Here is a 23,752-nt window from a genome sequence, read left to right as displayed (position 1 = left end):
ACAAGATAGCACTGTAAAATAATTTGCTATGCATATGGATGCCCTGCATTGGTACTGGGATCCCGCGGGCCCCAACGGAAATCTCGCGGGAGCGGGCGGCTAAAAATAGACAGCGGATCCCAAGATTATTGGCAGGATGGAGAATGTAACTGATGTCATTTATTTTGTGTTATATATTCGTGTTTGTTCTGAGCCATTGTATTAAGTTGTGATGTTCAGCTAGTTTGAATGTATTTCTTTGAAATTGGGTTCAGGGTTATCTTTTGTTTTTAAGCTGATCTTGTTTGTTTATAATGATATTTAAACGTTTGTTGTATCAATTTGGTTATTGTTTTTTTTAATAACTGCAGATATTTGCACATTTGATTAGTTTTTGGGCTCAGTTTACATTTTTTCGTGATTTTTTGTTGAATTTGTTTTATTTATTCAGTTCTTGTTCTGCTGGAATAAGAATTGAATGCATATAAACTTATTTAATCATACAGTATATCCGTTAATGGATCTGCGGGTGCGGGCGGGATTGGACAGAAATATTGCGGGGGCGGGTGGGAGTGACAGAGACAGCCTGTGAGAGCGGGTTAAAAAAAAAACAGTCCTGCGCAGGGCTCTAACACTAGTGTTTGTTTTTAGTTCTTGATGCCCCCAGTCGGTAGCCCATGTATGTAAATATGTGGGTAGGATAACGGTTAAACCCCCCGATTCCCATGCAGCATTTGATCACAATTGATTGCATTCATGCTGGGAGGAGTCATCCTGTCTTAGCAGAGTCTCTCCTGAAGCTGTGTGTCAGCTTATTCTCCAGGTCTGACTAGTTTTTGTGTCGCTCCCCACACTTCTGTCACAGTAGATAGTCCTGCCTACCATGCGGCTTAATTAATGAAGCGGCTCTTTCCTTGCATCTAATAAATGTAGCAGCTATTTACTTGCATCTCTCACAGAAGCAGATGCTCCCTTACATTTGATCTACTACAGTTTTTTATAAGGTGTTTCCTTTGCTTTTGTCAGCCCTAATTCCCAAGTTTCTTTTGCAGTTTTTCCTGATATCTCTGCCACAGCTTCAGCTTCATTTTTTGCAGCCTCTCCTACACTGTCTGCTCTGGCTGCAGCTTTGGCTCCTTCAACCTCCCTCCTATAGCTCCTGCTGCAGCCAAAGCCCCCACAGCTACACCCACTATTCCTACTACTGCTCCTACACCTAATGCCCCAACCGCCTCAGCTTCTGCAGCTGCTGCCCCAAATGCCCCAGCTCACTCTCTCTTTCTCGTCTCTTGATCTCAGACTCCTCTGCTTTCTCTCCCCTCTCCTCCATCTCTTCTTTTGTCTTTTTTCACCTCCATCGCTATAGCGTCTGCTATTACCTGGAGTGATTTATTTGTGTAATGACAGGGAATCCTTATTCCCTGGCCTGCTATGTAGTTCAATGGGTTGTTTGAGCAGCTTAAAAGTTGACACCCTTCCAGTCATGGAAGAAGGCTGGACTTTGGTCTGTCTCACCTCTTTGTTTTAGGGTTTTATTTTATCATTGGTTTTTGGTGTATCCTGCTTGTGTCTTGTTTTTTCTGTGATAGCATAACATGGCACAGGCAAGGAAAAGAGTATAAAGTCTATATTCCTAGTATTTCGGTTTTGATTTTTTGTCAAGTGAAAGTCTTTATGACCATATATATGTGTGAGTAATTTGGTGATTATTGGTGGCTGTTTTGGTAATATGATGAAGACTGATGAAGTACCAGTACAGACTCTGTTTTGGAAAGGGGGGGGGGTTAATTGACGGAGACTGCTACATTCACTCACCTGGAGATAATGAGACTGAGGATTTAATGGGAATTCTGTCTTTTATCACGTGTGTATCTTCCTGGTCAGGATTGCAATGTTGATTGCTGTGTAGACTTTCTTATTGGTGCCGTGCTGTGATGAGCTGGAATGATTTATTGCTTTGAGAGCGTAACCTACCTTATTTCACGTGTGCTGTGCTGTTTTATCAGATGCCCTTAGTGTATGCGTGGGAATTGTGTGCTGCGAGGCATCCAACGTGAGCCCATTGATTAATGAAATAATTGAATAATAAAGTATTCTTATCGCCTCAGTTTCCCTGATTCTGAGTGGAGTATTCTGACCTACTGGACAAGACCGGGGTATAATTAAAGGTGGTGGCAGCTTAACCTGTTGTTTACCGAGGTTTAAATATCGCCCTCTAGTGGCAAGGAAAATCTATTACAGTACATTAAGTCACTTTAAGCCTTTTCCTTATAACATTTACATTTACAGTATTTGGCAGACACCCTTAGCCAGAGCGACTTACATAAGTGCTTCAAGACGCTGCGATGAATTTTTCCGATACTAGCTCAATAAGGACCCAAGCTATGAATACCATCTATCCGAACACTGTTAAGAAAGTGCAACAATTTTTTTTTTGTTTTGTACACATACACACACTCAAATGTGGGTTATAATGGGCGTCAATGGAGGGGAAAACGCTTAACGTAGTATAAAGTCCATATTCCTAGCATTTAATATTTTATTTCTTGTCAAGTGAAAGTATTTATGACCAGATATGTGTGTAAGAATTTTGGTGTCGCTATTTTGATACATTAGACCACATTAACCCTTTTCACATTAAGGAACAGAAAGTGGAAACGCTGCTGCTTTGAAGAAGTCTACTGCCTAGAAAAGTTAAAATAATTACGGTACATAAAATTCGCAGAAGGCACGTGCATGTGAACAGGAACCTTCATTCCCAATAACATGTGAAACAGCGCCCCTGAAGTCACACATTACGATGGTCACAAAATACGGTGCAACACCTGCAAGGAGCTACCCAGCTCCGCCTGGACCCTTTGGAAATGCCAGACGGCGTTTTGGCCAGAGCGCACCGCGTACATTCTTTGTTGCTCTCGCGATTTTCGTTCTGCTTCATATAAGTATCTGCTGCTCAATGGTTGCCCATCTTCTTGCCCGAAGCGGGGCGACGCTGCTACGCCCCCTGCTGGCCAAGACAAGCCAAGAAATATGAGCGCAGGACCAGTGTCACCGACAGAGCGGTATCACCACCATCCTGCGTAAAATGTCAACGTAGATAATGTGAGAATCCTCAGCACTACAGCTAAATATACGTTGGGACCTCATTCAGACCGTGCATGTGATATACACGTATGCTATACTTACACACTCAGTTTTCTGGCACAGAAAGGGAGGCAGGACGCCAAGAAACAGGAAAATGCAGGGTTTAATTAAAGCGAAAAGGAATGAACAAGCAGCAAACACAGATTGACAATATAATGACTAGTCTGGGGAAACAAACTGAAACGGGAACTAAATACATTGAACTAATGACAGGAATGAACATGTGGAATCCACACGGGGTAGATGAGGGGGCGTGGCCACATGGGAGGATCCGATGAGTGGTGAATGATACTTTCCCTCACAAAACGAATATGAAATTCTCTATTCTACTTTAAACAGGTGTCAGCTGAGGCCCAGCACTGTTTCAAAGTAAGAGATTTTTGTTGATCGTTTAATGATTAACAGTACTATAGTGCTTTTGAATAACAGTGATTGTTATGGCATCTGCTGCCAGGAAGGGTCTCAACGCACTGGGTCCAGTGTATAACCACCCCTTTTCTTCCAAATATAACCTTTTTCTGTTGCTGTGCTGTATTTGGTGCCAGTTAATCTTTGTCAAGAAGATACACACACTGGCCACACAGTTGCAGCACATTTGTCTGCTGTACCCTCATGATCCTGGGGGCGGCATGGTGGTGCAGTGGTTAGCACTGTTGCCTCACACCTCTGGGACCCAGGTTCGAGTCTCCGCCTGGGTTACATGTGTGTGGAGTTTGCATGTTCTCCCCATGTCGTCGTGGGGTTTCCTCCAGGTACTCCGGTTTCCCCCCCCAATCTAAAAACATGCTGAGGCTAATTGGAGTTACTAAATTGTCCATAGGTGTGCATGTGTGAGTGTATGGTGTGTGAGTCTGCCTTGCAATGGGCTGGCCCCCCATCCTGGGTTGTTCTCTGCCTCGTGCCCATTGCTTCCGGGATAGGCTCCGGACCCCCCGCGACCCAGTAGGATAAGCGGTTTGGAAAATGGATGGATGGAAGAAACCAGTCTGAGATGAACTGAGCTCTGAGACATGGCATGTTACCCTGCTGGAAGTTGAGTACCCTGCTGGAAGTAGCTATTAGAAGCTGGGTACACTGTGGTCATAAAGGATGGACATGGTCACCAACAATACTCAGGTATAGGCTGTGGCATTCAAACATTGCTCAGTTGGTACTAAGGGCTCCAAAGTGTGTGAATAAAATATTCTCCACACCATTATACCAAAACCAGTCTGAATTGTTGATACAAGGCAACATGGATCAATGGTTTTGTTTTGTTTACACCAAATTCTGAGCCTACCTTCTGGAGGTTGCAGCAGTGAATTGAGACTCATCTCACCAGGCAACCTCTTTCCAGTCTTCCATTGTCTAATTTCGGTGAACTTGTGCCCACTGTAGCCCCAGTTTCCTGTTTGTAGCTAACAGAAGTGGCATCTGGTGTGGTCTTCTGCTGCTGTAGCCCATCTGCTTCAAAGTCGGATGTCTTGTGCATTCACAAATGCTCTTCTGCATACCTTGGTGGTAACGAGTTGTTGAGTTACTGTTGCCTTTCTATCACCTTGAACCAGTCTCTCCCTGACCTCTGCCATCAACAAGGCGTTTTCTTTCCCTGAGAAACTCAGCTTACTGGATGTTTTTTCTTTTTCGGCCCATTCTCTGTAAACCCTAAAGATGGTGAAAACACCAGTTGATCAGCATTTTCTGAAATACTCATACCAGTCCAGCTAGCAGCAACAACAATGTGACCTTCAAAGTCACTTAAATCACCTTTCTTCCCCATTCTGGTGTTTGATATGGGCATTACTTTGATCTGCATGATTTTATACATTGTGCTGCTGACATACAAACAGGTGAACAGGTATACCTAATAAAGTGGCTAATGAGTGTATTTCCAGTCTGTAGTTGGTGGCGCAATCTGCCACGCTGCTTAATAATCAACCCAGTAACAGCACTTAGATCAACAGAGGAAGGTGCATGACACTTTGAGCCAGTGCTCCGTGGCCTGGGAGCACCAGCCTGTATCAAGGACATGGACAAGAAGCCTGAAGCTGGTGGAGATGCTGCTCCTGGCTGCAGTGGCCACTGCGCTTGCCACAAAGGGTAAGATATCCCTCACTGTATTTCTGCAGACTCATACACAGACTTGGCAAGAACTTGCTAAAACTTCAACCTTTAGAAGTTTGCAAGTCCAATCTTTAACATTGTGTGGATAAACTGGGTCTTCCCATCAGGATTTGTATCCATGATCTTTTGGTCTTCTGCTTTTTGGACCACAGATTCCTGCCTTGACTGCTGCGAGAATGGTTGCGACTTGTAAATGGGCTGCTAGTGTGACTCCATGTGGGCGTATTACGAGAGCTGCTGCACTGTCTACGAGTCCGTGTGCAGGGACAGAAGTGAGGGCCGTGCCTTGCTCACCAAGACAGCCATCTGCACTTCACATCAATCCCAAGCTGCATGAGACCAGTGATGCTTTGGCTCCTGTTAGCAGACCAACTCTGTTTCTTCAAATTCCAGTCATACCATGTGATGTCTTCTCAGGACAGTACTGAGACCTAAATCTTGTATGAATTTTGGTAATTCAAGGGAATGTTTCCTGCTCTGTCCTGTCCTGTCCCTTCAGAGTGCGGGGACACATTTGCATTTGCAGATGATGACGACTATGACGAGGAGCTTGACCCCATTGTTATGCCGTCGCTGGGTAGGAAGCTGGCCCATTCTTCCACACGGCCCCCATTAATTACCCAGCCTGACCTGAAAACATCGGAACCCCCTTTCCCTATCACAATCATGACCACCACCAGAGACCCCATGGAACTCACTGTCAACACCACGGAGACTCCAGACCCAGATGCCGATGTCTGCAGTGGTCGAACCTTTGATTCCTTCATGCAGCTCAAGAACGGCTCAAACTACGCTTTCAGGGGTATGTAGGCGGGCATTTGCTCCCCCCACTTGCTGTGAGAAAGTAGTGCTGCCTGGCTACCGGAAACACATCGGGGATGTGTGGGGCATTTTTGGTCCAATTAACGCTGCCTTCACCCGTATCAACTGCCAGGGGAAGACCTACATCTTCAAGGTCTATTGTGGTCCATGGTTGGGGAAAAGAGAGAAGCTATTTCCACCTCCACAGCAGTAATAACCACCACAGCACCTCCGGTCCATGCCAGGACTACTGTCTTATGAAATTCCACAGGGGAACATGTACTGGAGGTTTAAGGACAATGTTATGGATGAAGACTACCCAAGGAACATTTCTGTTGGGTTCGAAAAAATCCCAGACAACGTGGATGCTGCCTCTGCTGTCCCTGAAACAAATCACCCTGGCAAAGAGAAGGTGTAACCCATAAACCAAACACTCACATGCTGACATCTTCTAACCAAGAGGGGAGAGGGAAGTCTGGGTTTCCCTGCTGAGACTGCTGCCCCCGCGACCCGATCTCGGATAAGCGAAGGATAATGGATGGATGGATTTATGGTCAATGATGGTTGACCTTGCATATCCCTCATACCCAAGATCCACAGCGAAATACTGGCTGGGCTGTCAAAAAGCACCAAGGGCAGAGAAAAGGTGAAGACAGAAGGACTGATTTCATTCAGATTTCAGAGAGAAAGCACACAATCTGACCCCAACCATCAATGAATCAAAAGTGTAAAAAGCGATGTAACCAAATAAATGTACAAATGAAGGGGCGGCATGGTGGTGCAGTGGTTAGCACTGTTGCCTCACACTGCCACATGTGTGTGGAGTTTGCATGCTCTCCCCATGTCGTCGTGGGGTTTCCTCCGGGTACTCCGGTTTACCCCCACAGTCCAAAAACATGCTGAGGCTAATTGGAGTTACTAAATTGTCCATAGGTGTGTATGTGTGAGTGAATGGTGTGTGAGTGTGCCCTGCGATGGGCTGGCCCCCCATCCTGGGTTGTTCCCTGCCTCGTGCCCATTGATTCCGGGATAGGCTCTGGACCCCCTGCGACCCAGTAAGAAAAGCAGTTTGGAAAATGGATGGATGGATGGATGGATGTACAAATGAATTAAATTATTTTGGAAAATGAACAACAGAGAATAACAAGGTATTATCTGCATTTTACTGTGGTAGCTAGTGAACATGCGCTCATAGTCATGTGATCAAATCTGGCCAAACCTGGCAGCTTCCCATGATTGTCAATCAGATCTGAATCTGCTGCTCTGGATGATAACAGGCCAGAGGATCTTTAGCCAGAGTCATTTTGCATTTATGGTTGATCTATGCAGGGACCAAGTGAGTTCAATGCAATGCAAAAACATGAACATTACATTTTAAGAGCCATATAGACATTCAAAATGATGATCTTTAAGGCTGCAAGCCATTATCACTGAAACATCACTGCGCTTTTCAGTGAGTTGTGGCTCCTTTGCTCAGTGCCGAGATGGAGGGGGGCACTCAGGAGCACCTTGATGGGAGAACTCCAGGACTGGGGCTCCACAGGCTGACCCCAAAGGGCCCTGCTGTCCCTCAGAGCCGGGAAATGCTGAACGTGGCCCCTGCTCTCAGTCCATGAGCTGGGCACACACAGCATATGTCGCGTGAAACATACATGTGCATAAACACACATGTGGTGTTAAACACTTATGTGCATAAACATACACGTCATGTTAAACATACATATAAGCTCCTAAATATTCTGATATTCTGACAGCTGATATTTGGAGAGGCAATCTCACCTCCTCCGTCCATGAAGTCCTGCGCTCTGACTGGGAGGCTCACTCTGGATTTCAGTTTGGGCTGGATATTTCTCCCCACAGGCAACAGCCTGCAGGGCCCAGAGAGGAGGCAGTGCCACCAACTGGCAAAACAGAGGTATGGCAGAGATGAAAGGTGCATCAAATCTTACAGCAGTCCTGACCAGTCGTGAAGGTCATTAAATATTAAGTGTGTATTTCTCAGAAACTGGAATGGAAATTTCACTTGAACTGCTTAATTACACAGGTATCGCACAGGCTGGGGTGGTGTTATAAATGTTAGGGAAACACACACACAGAGACACACATAGATATCAATACATTTGTATTCATATCTTTATGGGGACTCTCCATTCATTTCTATTGGCAAAACCATAATCCTAACTATGACAACCTTAACCCCTACCCAGCCCTAACCTTAACCATAAGTAATACGGGACTTTTGGTATTTTAGTTCATCAATTGCATGGACAGACTTTTTATAACATTGAGTTTTCCATTGTGGGAACTGGAAAAATGTCCTCACAAGGTCAAAGTAACAGGTTTTCTCTCTCTCTCTCTCTCTCTCTCTCTCTCTCTCTCTCACACACACACACACACACACACAGTCTACTTAAAAGCTGAACTTACCTGTTAAATTACATTGGGACAGCTGACAGAATATTGATATTCTCAGAAACAGCACCTTAATCATTCTAGTAAAATGTCAAACAGTTTGGTGTCTGGGTGCTATGTGACCCAGATCATAACTGTAATACTCCTGTGTCCTGACATACAGACACTCACAGCACGGCATCTGTGCAGGGGGCTGATGACAGCCATTGGCAGCTGATGATGGACACACTGCAGGCTGCAGAGAGCAGCCCGCCCACACAGCGATGGACCCGAGCAGCAGCTGGTGGCGTGTGCGGTGCACGATATGAACCGGCACATGCAGCAGACACTTTTACAACATGTGGTTAGAGGTGAGACAACACAGATCACAGGCGTATCAAACCTTTGCAGTTCGTCCAGTTTGTGCAGCAACTGAGCATTTTCAAGTGACAGGAGCGCCCCCTGTTGCTTGGAGGACTGGGTGCGGTTGAGTAATGCTCCCTTTTCCACTCTCTGGTGCATATGTTAAGTATTGGTTAGGGGTCTGGTCGCAGTAACACAGGTAGGAAACTGAGTCAACTTTTTTTTTATTTGAGCTAACAGGTGTTAGTGAAACGCATGACGTAATATGCTACTGGAAAAACATTGATAAAGCAGATAAAACAACAGCGGCAAATGGACACACTCACTGCAGTCTTCTGTTTTCTTGCATGACCTCCTGCAGCAAGAGGACCCCTCTGTCAGAGGGTCAGTTTCAACCTTCCCTAGCAGCTCACTGCTGCCATCTACAGGTGGGAAGAGTCTTTAATGAATTAATTTATATAACAATCAATTCAGCTGCACAGTTTCACAAAAAAAATAAAAAAATTAAACATACAGCAGGCAGAAACGGGTACAGAAGTTCTTCTGGCTGATTCTTCCACTGAGGAAAGATGTTGTCGAAGCAGCATGTTCTCCCTGCGCAGCAAACAGCAGTAAATAGTGGCATTACTCGTGATTTGTGTATTCAGATACCATCCTTCACCCCAAAATCTGCCGATATTATACTTTGCCTTTTTTTTTTCAAGAGTGAATAACAAAATAAAATAAATCACATAAGCAGGTTCAGCTAAGCTCATAATGACCGATCCCAGGAACCAAACCTAAGCAGTCGCCAACACAACGCAGGTCCAATTTAGACTCACCAGTCAACCTATCCTTCACGCTTTTGGATTGTGGGAGGAAACTGGAGCCCCTGGCAAAAACCCCCACGCACATGGGGAGAGTGTGCAAACTCCACACAGAGAGGACCCGGGACCAAACCCAGAACCTTCTTGTTGTGAGGCAGAAGCACTAACCACCATGCTGCCCACGATCATTACATCGCATGTACAGTAATAATGCTGAGAGTTGTTTCTCCTTAATTACACTGCAGAGACGTAAACTGTGCCTTATTGGCCCTTAAGCTCATAATCTCTCGATTTTCCTTTGAGAAGAGGCTTGGTCAGGCACCTGACAACTTGTTGCAACAGTCTTCTACAGTATGTATTCCATACCTATTATATCAGCCATTAATGCCACATACGAGTATAATTCTGCATACACTGTTATGGTCCATATAAATAACTAGATAATTTTCAATAATTAACAATAAGAACCATATAGTATATAGTGTTGGCATGGTGGCCTCCCATTTCCAGGTATACAGGCCACTCGAACCCCAGCCATGTTCTGTGTGTGTGTGTGCCTCTGTGCCTGTCTGTATAGACTTTGCATGTCATGAATACATCACATTAGAGATGGATTTATACCAAAATTTTGACTTTGATACTGATACCAGCTTTGGGATCTTTCTATTAAAACTAAATCAATAATGTAAAATATTCCCATTTAAAAGTTATGTTGCCTTGAAATAAACAGGTTGATTTATCAATTGGGGTGGCATGGTGGTGCAGTGGTTAGCACTCTTGCCTCACACCTCTGGGACCCGGGTTCGAGTCTCCGCCTGGGTCACATGTGTGTGGAGTTTGCATGTTTTACCCATGGTGTCGTGGGGTTTCCTCCAGGTACTCTGGTTTCCCCGCATGGTCCAAAAACATGCTGAGGCTAATTGGAGTTGCTAAATTGCCTGTAGGAATGCATGTGAGAGTGAGTGTGCCCTGCAATGGGCTGGCCCCCCATCCCGGGTTGTTACCTGCCTCGTGCCCATTGCTTACGGGATAGGCTCCGGATCCCCCGCGACCCAGTAGGATAAGTTTGGGAAATGGATGGATAGATGGATATACAGACAAATTAAGTAGGTTTTTACATATATAATGACAGCATACAGTTTTTAAAAGATAGCAAAATTCTTCTTGTGTACATCCATCCATCACTTTTGTTATCCACAATGTTCAGAGATCGCATTGTGAGGGCAACTTATGCTCCTCCCTCCACTCAAAGTCAGCTATTTTTGAAATAAGAGACAGAACATTTGAATTCACAGCTTGTCTTTTTGCTCCTTTCTCCACCTTGAAGCCCCTTTCTGGGTTAATTTGGTGATTTACATATCTTTTCAAGCATGTAAATGCACTGTCACAAAAATGGCACTTAAATCCTGCAAACTTGACATCTCAAAATGTTGAAAGAACAGTTGCTCATTACAATGAACTTACTTTGACATTGAGACATTGACATTCATGATCATGAAATAAAAAGCTTGCTGTCAGAGGTAGGGGAAGAAGATGTGTAATTGTATTTCAGACAGCTGTACAATTTTAAAATAGTGTCTATAGCAATGTTTACATATTCTTTAGTGTCAGGTTCGCCGCGGACGCTGGGGAGCGGGTGATCGCTTAGGCGGGCAGAGGGAGCCCCTGCTCGGGAGCCGCGGGCAGAGGGAGCACCTGCTCGGGAGCCGCGGGCAGAGGGAGCGCCTGCTCGGGCTGCGCTGGAGCCGCGGGCAGAGGGAGCGCCTGCTCGGGCTGCGCTGGAGCCGCGGGCAGAGGGAGCACCTGCTCGGGAGCCGCGGGCAGAGGGAGCACCTGCTCGGGAGCCGCGGGCAGAGGGAGCGCCTGCTCGGGAGCCGCGGGCAGAGGGAGCCGCGGGCAGAGGGAGCGCCTGCTTGGGAGCCGCGGGCAGAGGGAGCGCCTGCTCGGGAGCCGTGGGCAGAGGGAGCGCCTGCTCGGGAGCAGCGGGCAGAGGGAGCGCCTGCTCGGGAGCCGCGGGCAGAGGGAGCGCCTGCTTGGGAGCCGCGGGCAGAGGGAGCGCCTGCTCGGGAGCCGCGGGCAGAGGGAGCCGCGGGCAGAGGGAGCGCCTGCTCGGGAGCCGCGGGCAGAGGGAGCGCCTGCTCGGGAGCCGCGGGCAGAGGGAGCCGCGGGCAGAGGGAGCGCCTGCTCGGGAGCGGCGGGCAGAGGGAGCGCCTGCTCGGGAGCGGCGGGCAGAGGGAGCGCCTGCTCGGGAGCGGCGGGCAGAGGGAGCGCCTGCTCGGGAGCGGCGGGCAGAGGGAGCGCCTGCTCGGGAGCCGCGGGCAGAGGGAGCGCCTGCTCGGGCTGCGCTGGAGCCGCGGGCACAGGAGGCGGCGGCTCGAGCTTCGTAGCAGGGGCCGGGGCTCTCCGGATCTGGATCAGCCTCCTGAGGCCCTCTACTAATCTCTCCAGATTCTCCTGCAGAGAGGCGGGAGGGAATGCAGCGAAGTCACGCTGTAGCTGCGCAGCGAGCTGGTTCTCCTCTGGGAGCCTTGTATGGCCGGCTCGTCCATCACCCTCCTATAAAGTCCCTGGAGGGTGAAGTATCGATTCGCGAGGGCCGCGTGCGTAACTGGAACCACCAGCGGAGGCGCAGCGGTTGCAGCTGGCAGAGGAGAAGGGAGTGCCTCGGGCTGGGCGGCTGCAGGCGGCGGGACCTCCAGGTCCCGCACAGGAGAGACGGGCGTGGCCCCTTTAAGGGTGCGGGGCACCCGCGGGATAGCGTCCCACACCACTCTGGCCCCTCTATTAGCCAGCCGCTCGGGCCGGAAGTAATACCGCTCGAGGGGCGGCTGCAGCTCCTCGGTGACCGGCTCCCGTTCATGGAGCAGGAGGAGTTCCTCCTCCTACTTGCTCCCAAAGCCTGGCGAGAGAGGAAGCTCCCAGGCTGATCGTCGGCTCATCGGGTCTCCTTCTCCTCTGCTTTCTCTTCTTGTGGTCCGTCATTCTGTCAGGATCGCCGGTTAACGGGTGCGGCGAACAGGTAGACAGACGGGCAGGAAACAGGCAAGGCAGGCAGGCAGGATACGGGGAAAAACGGGGATTTATTTCGGTAACGGGGACTTGGAAACATCTGACGCAGACTAACATCAGTGACAGACCAGGAACCAATGCAAGACACGGACTGAAATACACAAGGCTGGGCAAACATAATCAGACACAGCTGGGTACGATCAGGAAAGCACACGTGCGTGGCACACACGAGAATCGTACGAGCTGGGCGTGACAATTTAGTAAGTCTTGTCAGTTCTCCTTATGAGATATTCAGCTCGTGCGTTTTTGAAAAGCTTGATATTATATTAATGTTTGGATGAAGAAATAATTCACTGTAAAAATAAATGTTTTCAATCCAATATCAGATTGTGGCTTCAGAGTTTAAGGAAAACCTTGACAAAGCTGTTGAAAGATGTGAGAACCTCCTGATACTAGCTGGATGTCTGCAAAGCATCACTGTCAGCAATAAAAACGAACTGGTGCAAGACATCATTAATTGGTTTGTCCTTCAGCACAAGGACACACTTTGAAAGGTGTGTTCCTCATTATGTATTATCCATGTTCAAAGTTTTTAGGCCATTCAAAATTAGTGTTTTTTTTTCCCTATTTTATAGGTTCCAGGATGGTCTTTGTTGCCGTGGACTACTGGATGCTATCCAGAGCCATCCAGGCGTATTCAGAACAGTATTTACAAAGATCAATGAAAAGCTTGAGAGTATTGAACAGCTGTTTACAGAACAAAGGTCTGAGCGAGGGAGCGACACATACGAAAATGAAGCCATCTGCTATTGGAGAGACTATCTCTTGGATGCTAAGAGTAAGTATTCCTCAACCACAATTAGAACCAAACTTAGAAGGATGTGGAATTCTAAAGAATGATAATTCTTCATAATATCAGCACTCTATCCATCCATCCATCCATTTTCCAAACCGCTTATCCTACTGGATCGCGGGGGGCCCGGAGCCTATCCCGGAAACAATGGGCACGAGGCAGGGAACAACCCAGGATGGGGGGCCAGCCCATCGCAGGGCACACTCACACACCATTCACTCACACATGCACACCTATGGGTAATTTAGCAACTCCAATTAGCCTCAGCATGTTTTTGGACTGTGGGGGGAAACCCCACGACGACATGGGGAGAACATGCAAACTCCACACACATGTGACCCAGGCGGGGACTCGAACCCGGGTCCTATGGAATATTATTTAGTACTATATAACGTAGAATACAAGTATTATGATATTATTAAAAAGTATGCCAAATATCCATGATGTAATCATTACAATATAAACATTATAATGTAATCAACACAATGTAATCAACTGAGTATGTATTTGCACCTTTTGTTAGTCTGAGATTCTGTTAGCTACTTTATGTTAGTCCTGAATCTATGAATATTCACTTTTATTAGCGTATATTTTATCACTATGTTAAAGGACAAATATATTATCAACCTTTTAGTTAGACAATGTGTAAAAGGCTGAAACTGCCTAGGTTTACTACTGAAGGAAAGGATTCGCCTGAGTTCACCAGAAGTTCACGGCTGAGCATTTTTAAAAAACCAAGTGGAGCTGCTCACGCCACCATTATGTTCAGCCGAGAGACCAAACGGTAAAAGAAATGATGGACAAACTTATCACCCAGGGGTGTGGATTTAAGGGAAAAAACAGTTATTGTGAATGGCTGAAGGAATGATGATGCTTAAGTGACGAGATATTGTTAAATGATAAGAACTTATAAAAATTTGTGTAAAACAGTACTGGACACACTTTTACGTGTCTAGCCTTGGTTGTAACTTCATTGTTGCAATAAAGACTGAATTCTGGATACTGCACAAGCGGACCTCTGACTTCTGATTCGGCGGAGAAGGAGAAATAACCACGACAGTCCCAGAGGTGTGAGGCGACAGTGCTAACCACTGCACCACCATGCCGCCCCCTATCAGCACTCTAACCACATATATTTAAGTACCATTCAGCCTTATTTACTTTATACATGAAACCTGGCAAAAGCAGCCAGCCTTTACGGACACTGGAGGACATCCTTATTTTTGCCACCGGAAGTGACAGCATTCCAGCTCTTGGCTGTAACCCTGCACCTACACTTGATTTTCTTCATCATTCTTCAAGGTTCCCTCAAGCCAGCACTTGTTCAAACATCTTAAAAATATCATGCCATGCCTCATATGAAGATTTCAAATGCGACATGGACTTTGGAATTAAGAATTCGCCTGGTTTTGGAATGGCTTGTTTACGCGTAGTTGATGTTGCATTGTATGAAATTTTTACAGTTTAAAACCCAGCAGTATTCTTCACTAACACTACTGGTTCACAGATTCAAGAAAGTTTTTAATAACTGAGGCTTTGTTATTGGTGCCAGCTTTTAGATACATGATTTTTCTGCTGTATCCACCAATTCTGTCACGCCCGGCTCGTCCGCTCCTCGTGTGTGCCACGCCCCCTCATTATCCACGTGTGCTTCCCTGATCTTGCCCAGCTGTGTCGCCCAGTCCCGTCTATTTCAGTCCATGTCTTGTCCGTCATGGATGTTAGTCGATGTCAGATGTTTCCTGGTCCCTGTACCGTGAATAAATTCCTGTTTTTCCCCGTATTCCGTCTGCTTGCCTGCTTCCTGCCCGTCTGCCTGCCCGTGCGATCACCCCCTTCACCGGCGATCACAACAAATTCCTCCTTGGATTATAATCCTCCACCTATTAAAAAATAAAGAAATCATTTAATATATATATATTTTATATTAATTTTGTAACTATATTAAGATGATCTGGTCAAATTGAAGCAGCAGTTTGATTTTCAGTAATAGAAATGTTCATAATATTTATGTAAATTGTTTATTACTAACTTGATTAACTTGTGATTGCCATCAATGTGCCAGAGTGCCCATGGCGATGGTACACTATAGCCTCCTCACTTGATGGTGTTAATTGTCAGGCCCCTTAAGAAAACACCAATGGGATTGACAGCCCTCATAACTTCCCTTAGCCTCTTTTTCTGCACCCTAAATTTTGAAAGACATAAAAAAGATGAATTGGTAATTCAAATTACTACAGACATTAGTGAATGTACAGTATGTGCTGCAGTTACCTGCATATGTTCTGAGGCAAGCAAATATATATATATTTATAAAAAACTAAATTTGTTGTTTGATTATAGACAAATATGGTTGATGCTTAAGATTTATCTAAAACTTACCTCACTCCCATACTGCAAAGAAACCCTGACACGTTATTGTAGCCTGAATCTGGAAACTCTGTGATCACATTTGTCACCAGGTTATGCAGGTCTTCCTCAGATATTGATAAGTGCTATGGATTGAAAGTCCATGTTCTTCCATTCTTCTGTGGACAGTTCTTGTACTAATACCCAACATTTCTTCTATCTGTGGAACTGTGAAGTAATGGTCCAGGAAAAACTCCAGCTGATCTTTGGTGACATTAATTTTAGGTTGACCTCTAGTACCTGTATGACTTGGTGTTACAACAAAACCTGTGCAGACATTTTTGGGTTCACACTTCAGGAGCTGCTTGGCTCTTGACAAGTTTTCTAAAACTAAATCAGTTTCACGTTTCAGAAAACATCTGATTAGAGTAGTTTCTATCTGTTCTATTCTATAGTAAATAAAATCACTGTCGTCAAGGATTGGATTCTCAAGGTAGCGGACTGTGTTTTTAAGGACATCTGCAATACTGTCCAAATAATCTTGAGGAAGCCCTTGGAATCTGTAACAATATAGAACATATTATTAATTAACACCAGTATACCCCCACACTGCTTAATTACTGAATTTACGTCTCCAATCACCAAATGCTGCCAAATTATGGGAAATAGATTTTCCTGCTATTATTGGGAAACTATTCATTGATATAGCTTATACCAACATTCCAGATTAACGGTGTGAAATGAACTTAAGAATGCAAATCCTTTTCCCAGGAACAAAAAGTAGACTAGGCCAATGGGCGAAGAAAACAAAGACAAATATAAACCTAATGTCAGTGTATTGTCATTGAGGTTTTGTACTCAGGCACCTCGCTGTAGACAAAAACAGAGACAGAAGTAAACACTGAGGCTCAGAGAAATAATCCTTATTCTTAGATGGACATCAACAGAGTTTGCCTTTCAGCGGGTACAGATTTATTCATACTTTATCCAGCGATGTAAAATATCTGAGCTGTGTCTTCAGGTGCACATTCATCCAGATTCTAGCCACTTATGCTTGTCAGGGTTTTGAGGTGCTGGAGTCCATCCCAAGAGGCACAGCACTGGAGGACAGGATGCAGGTCCACTTCTAGGCTATTAAAGGTACCACGCAGCCTGTGTACATGCCATTGGACTGCCAGAGGAAACCCACGCCACGGTCAGCAGAGGTGGAATTTTAACCCTTTTAACTTGACTGGTGAGGCAACAGTGTTACTGTTGCCTAGTTTATATACAGACGAAGATAGAGATGCTTTATTGTCATTGTAAGTACAATGAGATTTAGTTTGGAACACGCCAGCAGATGCACAGTAAACTTACATTTAAATACACTGAACAAAAATATAAACGCAACACTTTTGTTTTTGCTCCCATTTTTCATGAGATGGACTTAAAGATCTAAAATGCATTCCAGATACACAATATTACCATTCCTCTCAAACATTTCTCACAAATCAGTCTAAATGTGTGATAGTGAGCACTTCTGCTTTGCTGAGATAATCCATCCCACCTCACAGGTGTGCCATATCAAAATGCTGATCTGACATCATGGGTAGTGCACAGGTGTACCTTATACTGCCCACAATAAAAGGCCACCCTGGAATGTGCAGTTTTGTCTCACAGCAAAATGCCACAGATGCCACAAGCATTGAGGGAGCGTGCAATTGGCATGCGGACAGCAGGAATGTCAACCAGATCTGTTGCTCGTGCATTGAATGTTCATTTCTCAACCATAAGCCGTCTCCAAAGGCGTTTCAGAGAATATGGCAGTACATCCAACCGGCCTCACAACCGCAGACCACGTGTAACCACACCAGCCCAGGACCTCCACATCCAGCAGGTTCACCTCCAAGATCGTCTGAGACCAGCCACTCAGACAGCTGCTGAAACAATTGGTTTGCATAACCAAACACTTTCTGCACAAACTGTCAGAAACCGTCTCAGGGAAGCTCAACTGCATGCTCGTCGTCCTCATCGGGGTCTTGACCTGACTCCAACTCGTCGCCGTAACAGACTTGAGTGGGCAAATGCGCACATTCGATGGCGTCTGGCACGTTGGAGAGGTGTTCTCTTCACGGATGAATCTCGGTTTGCATTGTTCAGGGCAGATGGCAGACAGCGTGTGTGGCGTCGTGTGGGTGAGCGCTTTGCTGATGTCAATGTTGTGGATCGAGTGGCCCATGGTGGTGGTGGGGTTATGGTATGGGCAGGCATCTGTTATGGACGAAGAACACGGGTGCATTTTATTGATGGCATTTTGAATGCACAGAGATACCGTGATGAGATCCTGAGGCCCATTGTTGTGCCATACATCCATGAACATCACCTCAGGTTTCAGCAAGATAATGCACGGCCCCATGTTGCAAGGATCTGTACACAGTTCTTGGAAGCTGAAAATGTCCCAGTTCTTGCATGGCCAGTATACTCACCGGACATGTCACCCGTTGAGCATGTTTGGGATGTGCTTGACCGGCGTATACGACAGCGTGTACCAGTTCCCACTAATATCCAACAACTTCGCACAGCCATTGAAGAGGAGTGGACCAACATTCCACAGGCCACAATTGACAATCTGATAAACTCTATGCGAAGAAGATGTGTTGCATTGCATGAGGCAAATGGTGGTCACACCAGATACTGACCGGTTCTGAGTCCCCAGACCCCCAATAAAGCAAAAAACTGCACATTCCAGGGTGGCCTTTTATTGTGGGCAGTATAAGGTACACCTGTGCACTACCCATGATGTCAGATCAGCATCTTGATGTGGCACACCTGTGAGGTGGGATGGATTATCTCAGCAAAGCAGAAGTGCTCACTATCACACATTTAGACTGATTTGTGAGAAATGTTTGAGAGAAATGGTAATATTGTGTATCTGGAATGAATTGTAGATCTTTAAGTCCATCTCATGAAAAATGGGAGCAGAAACAAGAGTGTTGCATTTATATTTTTGTTCAGTGTAGAATCCGAGGCATAAAACAGAATCAGAAAATAAATGATGTACAGACACTGTACATGTATAGAATCATACACACACACAATACGATGCTGGTAAGTTGGTGGGTGAGCAATTCACAGAAGTAGAGCTTATCAAGTGTTTTAAATGCACATAAATATGGATATTGCACATGTGAGGTATTGCATCAGAATGTTTGAGATCAGTGCTGTGAGTTCAGAAGTGTGATGGATGTGAGGTAAAAACTGTTCCTCAGCCAGTTTGTGTCTGCGTACAGGGTTCTGCAGCATCTGTAACTGCAGCAGGTGTAACAAGTTTGTGTCCAAGGTGGGTTGGGTCGAAATTGTATTGATTTTCTCAACTTTGTGGTATTTATGAGAGCATCGAACAGGATAGTGAAACCCAGCTCTGTAGTTACCGTGATACCACCACTCTTTGTCTTAGAGGCATGCAGGTAAAGGTTCTGTTTTAGAGGTAGATGGAGGCTCTCTGATTTATAGGAAGGCGGAGGCTGTTTTATAAATGGATGGAGGCTCTCTGATTTATAGGAAGGTGGAGGCTCTGTTTTATAAATGGATGGAGGCTCTCTGATTTATAGGAAGGCGGAGGCTCTGTTTTATAAATGGATGGAGGCTCTCTGATTTATAGGAAGGCGGAGGCTCTGTTTTATAAATGGATGGAGGCTCCCCGTTTTAGACGCAGGTTGAGGCTCTCTGTCTCAGAACCTGACTCTCTTTTACCTGACAGTCACGCTGGCTTCCATCTCACCAGGAAGCAGAGTGACAGAGTGACACCCACTATATAAGTGACCCACAATCGGAGCCCGATGCCAGGGTGACACAGCCAAAAAGGGATGTGTCAGTAGAGGCAGAAATCAAATTAAAAATGAGCAAATTGTGTGCCGTGCGACACAGTGCTGCCGGCAAGCTTATGTTTCCGGTTTCATAGGAATTTTCATTTCTATTTATAAGCTTCATAATTATTTTGTGCTAGTCTAATACATCATACATAGACAGGTGCAGTAAAAGATGGTCTTAGAAACTCGATTAAGTGACAAACTTCTGATATTTGTTGATAAAAAAGTTTGTGAGAGAAAGCATTTTTTGTGCTTCCGGATCAAGGCGTCACTTAACTGTAATAAATCAACAAATATTTTAACCAGTAAGGTATAATTTAAAGCCGTATACGTAAATGTTAGTGAACACCTTAGTAAGTAACTGTTAATTAGGTAATACTTGCTGTTATATGTGTACAGTAGCTTTGTAGCTTGTGTAGCTGTACTTAGCTGTCCCAGTAAGATTACACAGTAAGACATGAATGTTCATGCGATGTTCCAGTGAAGTAAAAGGGCATCTTAATTTACGTAGCAAATTATTTTATACAAAATAACAGCTTTTTCTGAGTTAGCAAGGGCAGCCCGTCCCTGAGCAGTACGGGGTTAAGGGTGAAGTCATTTTGCCAGCAGTGAGAGTTGAACCAACAACCTTCTGATCACAGGCATAGCATCTTGACCCACTGAGGTGCACAGCAGCACACCCCTCGACGGTCACCTTTCACACCAAGAGTTTGTGCTGTGACTTCATATCACTGGAGGAAAATTGTCCCTCTGTTCTCCTCACTCTGAGATCTGAGATGTACGGTAATCACATGAAGCTCACTGCCGCTGTCCTCCTGACCCACCATTAATCAGCACACATAAGAAATTAGGAAAAAATGAGGATTTGCCTTTAAAAGGCTTGTGATGAGATACTATTTGACGGACAGATAATTGACAATAATGACTTTCAATGTCTTTTTTATTGATTTTGAAGACAAAAAAAATCTAGAATTTAATGTATTATCTCTTGCTCTATTTTCACACTATACTCTCTCATATTGGCACATTAGTGATACACACACACAAACACTGTTTCCCGTTCCTTTTGAAGGTTACTTGATGTCTTCCTACGATTCATGAGAACCTGTCGGATAAGTTGACGGTCATCTCTGCCATTAGAATGTCGCTTCCGCCCTTTACCTGGCTGGTTTCTGGTCGTTCCCAGTGTCTCCTCAAATTGTTCCTGGGTACTGCTGTCTCAGAAATTTTGAACCTGGAAGCAACCTACTGCTCAGCGTAGCCAAATCACACAGATGTTACAGCACGTTCTTCGCCACTGCAACAGAAAGGAAAGTCCACTCACCTCTCTCGTGGCCCTTCTTGCCTTCAGAGTCAGTATTGAGTGATATGTCTGCTGTCTGAGGTTGGCCTTTTTGGGTTGCTGAGTAGTAAATACTTTGGAGGGCAGGGGGTGGTTTTTGTGTGTGGGGGTGGGGGAGCATACACATGATTCTGCAGTTTGAGTATGCTTCCCATCACAATGCCAACACTGTAATAAAGCTTACTGCCGTTACACTGCATTGATGTGATTGAGGAGCAGGGGGCCAGTGGGCATGGGGGAATTTATTTTTATCTGGCATTATTTGAAAATGAACCGCTGGCTTTAACTCAAAGCCCAGGGTTCCCTAGGAAAGTTCACAGAAAGCACAGTGTCTTTGTTGAGAGTTCAAGTCTAAGACTGGGTCTGTTTTAAGGACTAGTAACTCAGGTGGCTCAACTGCATTTTATTTATCTATGTCTTAAAATATCACGTTTATATGTCTCTATTTATATTCTATTTATCATTCCATTTGCTCTATAACCAACGAGAACGATATTTCACCTCAGTGGATCATACAGCTGAAGAACAGAATAAAAATACTTTGCTGGGTGTTTGTTTTATCAATGACTGTAGTGACTGAAATCCCACTGTGGAGAGAAATGCAATCCTGAGGCCCCGCCCCCGATCATGTGACCCAGTAAAATCAGTTAAATGTGACTGAAATGTCAGGCCTAGTCACTGAAAACCTGTAAACTTTGACAGGTAATAGCACTGCTGCATTCGTGTGGCAACATTTGAAAAACCCATGAAAGCCACGTTTCGCTTTGACCTCACAGTAAGGCAGCTGGGGCCTCCATAATTACAACATGAATGAAAAGTGACACCTCGACAGTGAATATTACACCTGTGCCATTCCGCAGGCTTCAGGCATCGTTCGTCTGAGAATAACAATGTCAGGTTTATGTGTCGTGTCAGAAGGGTGAAGGTTATAATGAAATGGAATGTTAAATCCCTATGCTCTACTGTTTAACCTTCAGGCAGAAAGTGTGCAGCATCTATAAAATGTCTGAAATATGCATTTGTGTAACGACCAAACAACAACAACAACAAAAGATCAGTTTATTGATAGCAAAAGTTTTTGCATATAATTAGCTTACATATAAATCCCATGGGGGCAGCATGCTGGTGCAGTGGTTAGCACTGTTGCCTCACACCTCTGGGACCCAGATTCGAATCTCCACCTGGGTCACCTGTGTGTGGAGTTTGCATGTTCTCCCCATGTCGTCGTGGGGTTTCCTCCGGGTTCTCCGGTTTCCCCCCACAGTCCAAAGACATGCAGAGGCTGATTGGACTTACTAAATTGCCTGTAGGTGTGCGTGTGAGAGTGAATGGTGTGTGAGTGTGCCCTGAGATGGGCTGGTCCCCCCATCCTGGGTTGTTCCCTGCCTCGTGCCCATTGCTTCTGGGATAGGCTCCGGACCCCCCACGACCCAATGGGATAAGCGGTTTGGAAAATGGATGGATGGATAAAACCCATACTTATGGAATGATTAAAAGATGAGGTTCTGTATGTTTTCATTAGACTAATGCTGTTTGACTTTCCACACTTGGCAGCAGCCTTTGCAGGGAATATGCACACACTATCCTGGGCAAAGTGGAGACATCATCACCATCCTCACCATCATCATCATCACCATCACCATCAAAGGCTGTGTTTGAAATGTCCACTCGTCCACTATATAGTTAGTCACTTTGAAATGCTGCTCAAATTCTCAACTATATATTTCACCCACTTTACAGTGCACTGCAAAACAGTGTGAGGCACACCAAAATGCAGTGTATAGAAACTGTACCCTACGTCTGTCGACTTAGACCATCATGCATCATGCCTGTCACGTGAGTGTTGAAACCATATTTGAGAAACTTTTCACGGTCTGAATTATAACCATTAACCGTTGTTAAGTAGCTTGCACATTAAATACTTGCATGTGTGCTTACATAGTGGTAGGGCTACCACTGCCTTAAAAACTCATTTTATTGTATTTGATTGCTTTACATGGGCAAAGCTAACACACAATAAATATAGTGTTGAATATTAATATAAAATACCATAGTTACAGCTGCAGTCCCCATCGTGCTTGTGTAGGTGGATACAGTGCAGTCAAGTACATTAATAACAGAGTTACATGTACAAATTTGCATTATAAAGTTTTGTTTTATTTTTACTTAAGCGTTGTGAATGAATGTCAATTACAATGAGGACTTGTCCAAAAATAGCAACGTTGGTGCCCATGTTCTGGTGTGTTTTGTATTACAATTAGTACAACTAGTACTATCACAAAATATATAACAAATCAACAAGTACATTTTTCAGCGTTGTAGTTTCACACTATATATTGGGATATTCTGGCATTTGTTTCTGTGACAGAGATAGCAATTACAAATTTCTGGTGCATAATTATGTAGCAAAATTACAAAATAACATCCCCCTAGTGTACGAAGTACATCCACCGTTATCTGCCTTTATCCTCTAGCGAATGTTCTATGTAGCGAAAACTATAGAGTGAGTGAATGAGCAAACAAGCGGACGTTTTGAACACAGCCGAAGTCCAATTTGAGTATTTTCTGGAAAGAGGCTCTTGTAGTTCTTCTTGTTCTTTAAAGTGGATCATTAATTAAAATCATTTAGAAATTGTGTCTGACAATAACTCATTTTATTTAATGGCTCTCCCCCATGACATAGCTATGACATAAACACTGTCTTGCGGAGCGTGACTCCCTGGACGGCCAAGGTGCATATTTTAGGTCCTGGAATGAGACACTG

At 45.0% G+C, this 23,752-nt stretch overlaps 1 long non-coding RNA gene across 1 annotated transcript; it reads right to left on the bottom strand.

Moving 5' to 3' along the window:
• Window positions 1–7,624: 7,624 nt before the first annotated feature.
• On the bottom strand, window positions 7,625–8,958 carry LOC125722741 (uncharacterized). The gene is made up of 3 exons (XR_007386563.1): window positions 8,822–8,958; window positions 7,807–7,928; window positions 7,625–7,644 (listed from the first exon to the last, which is right to left on the bottom strand). It is a non-coding gene; the product is annotated as an uncharacterized LOC125722741 (long non-coding RNA).
• Window positions 8,959–23,752: the final 14,794 nt, after the last annotated feature.

The sequence above is a fragment of the Brienomyrus brachyistius genome, unplaced genomic scaffold (genome assembly GCF_023856365.1).
Source record: "Brienomyrus brachyistius isolate T26 unplaced genomic scaffold, BBRACH_0.4 scaffold41, whole genome shotgun sequence".
Lineage (NCBI taxonomy): Eukaryota > Metazoa > Chordata > Actinopteri > Osteoglossiformes > Mormyridae > Brienomyrus > Brienomyrus brachyistius.
Note: the sequence above shows the minus strand (reverse complement) of the source record. Positions and strands in the feature narration are given on the sequence as shown.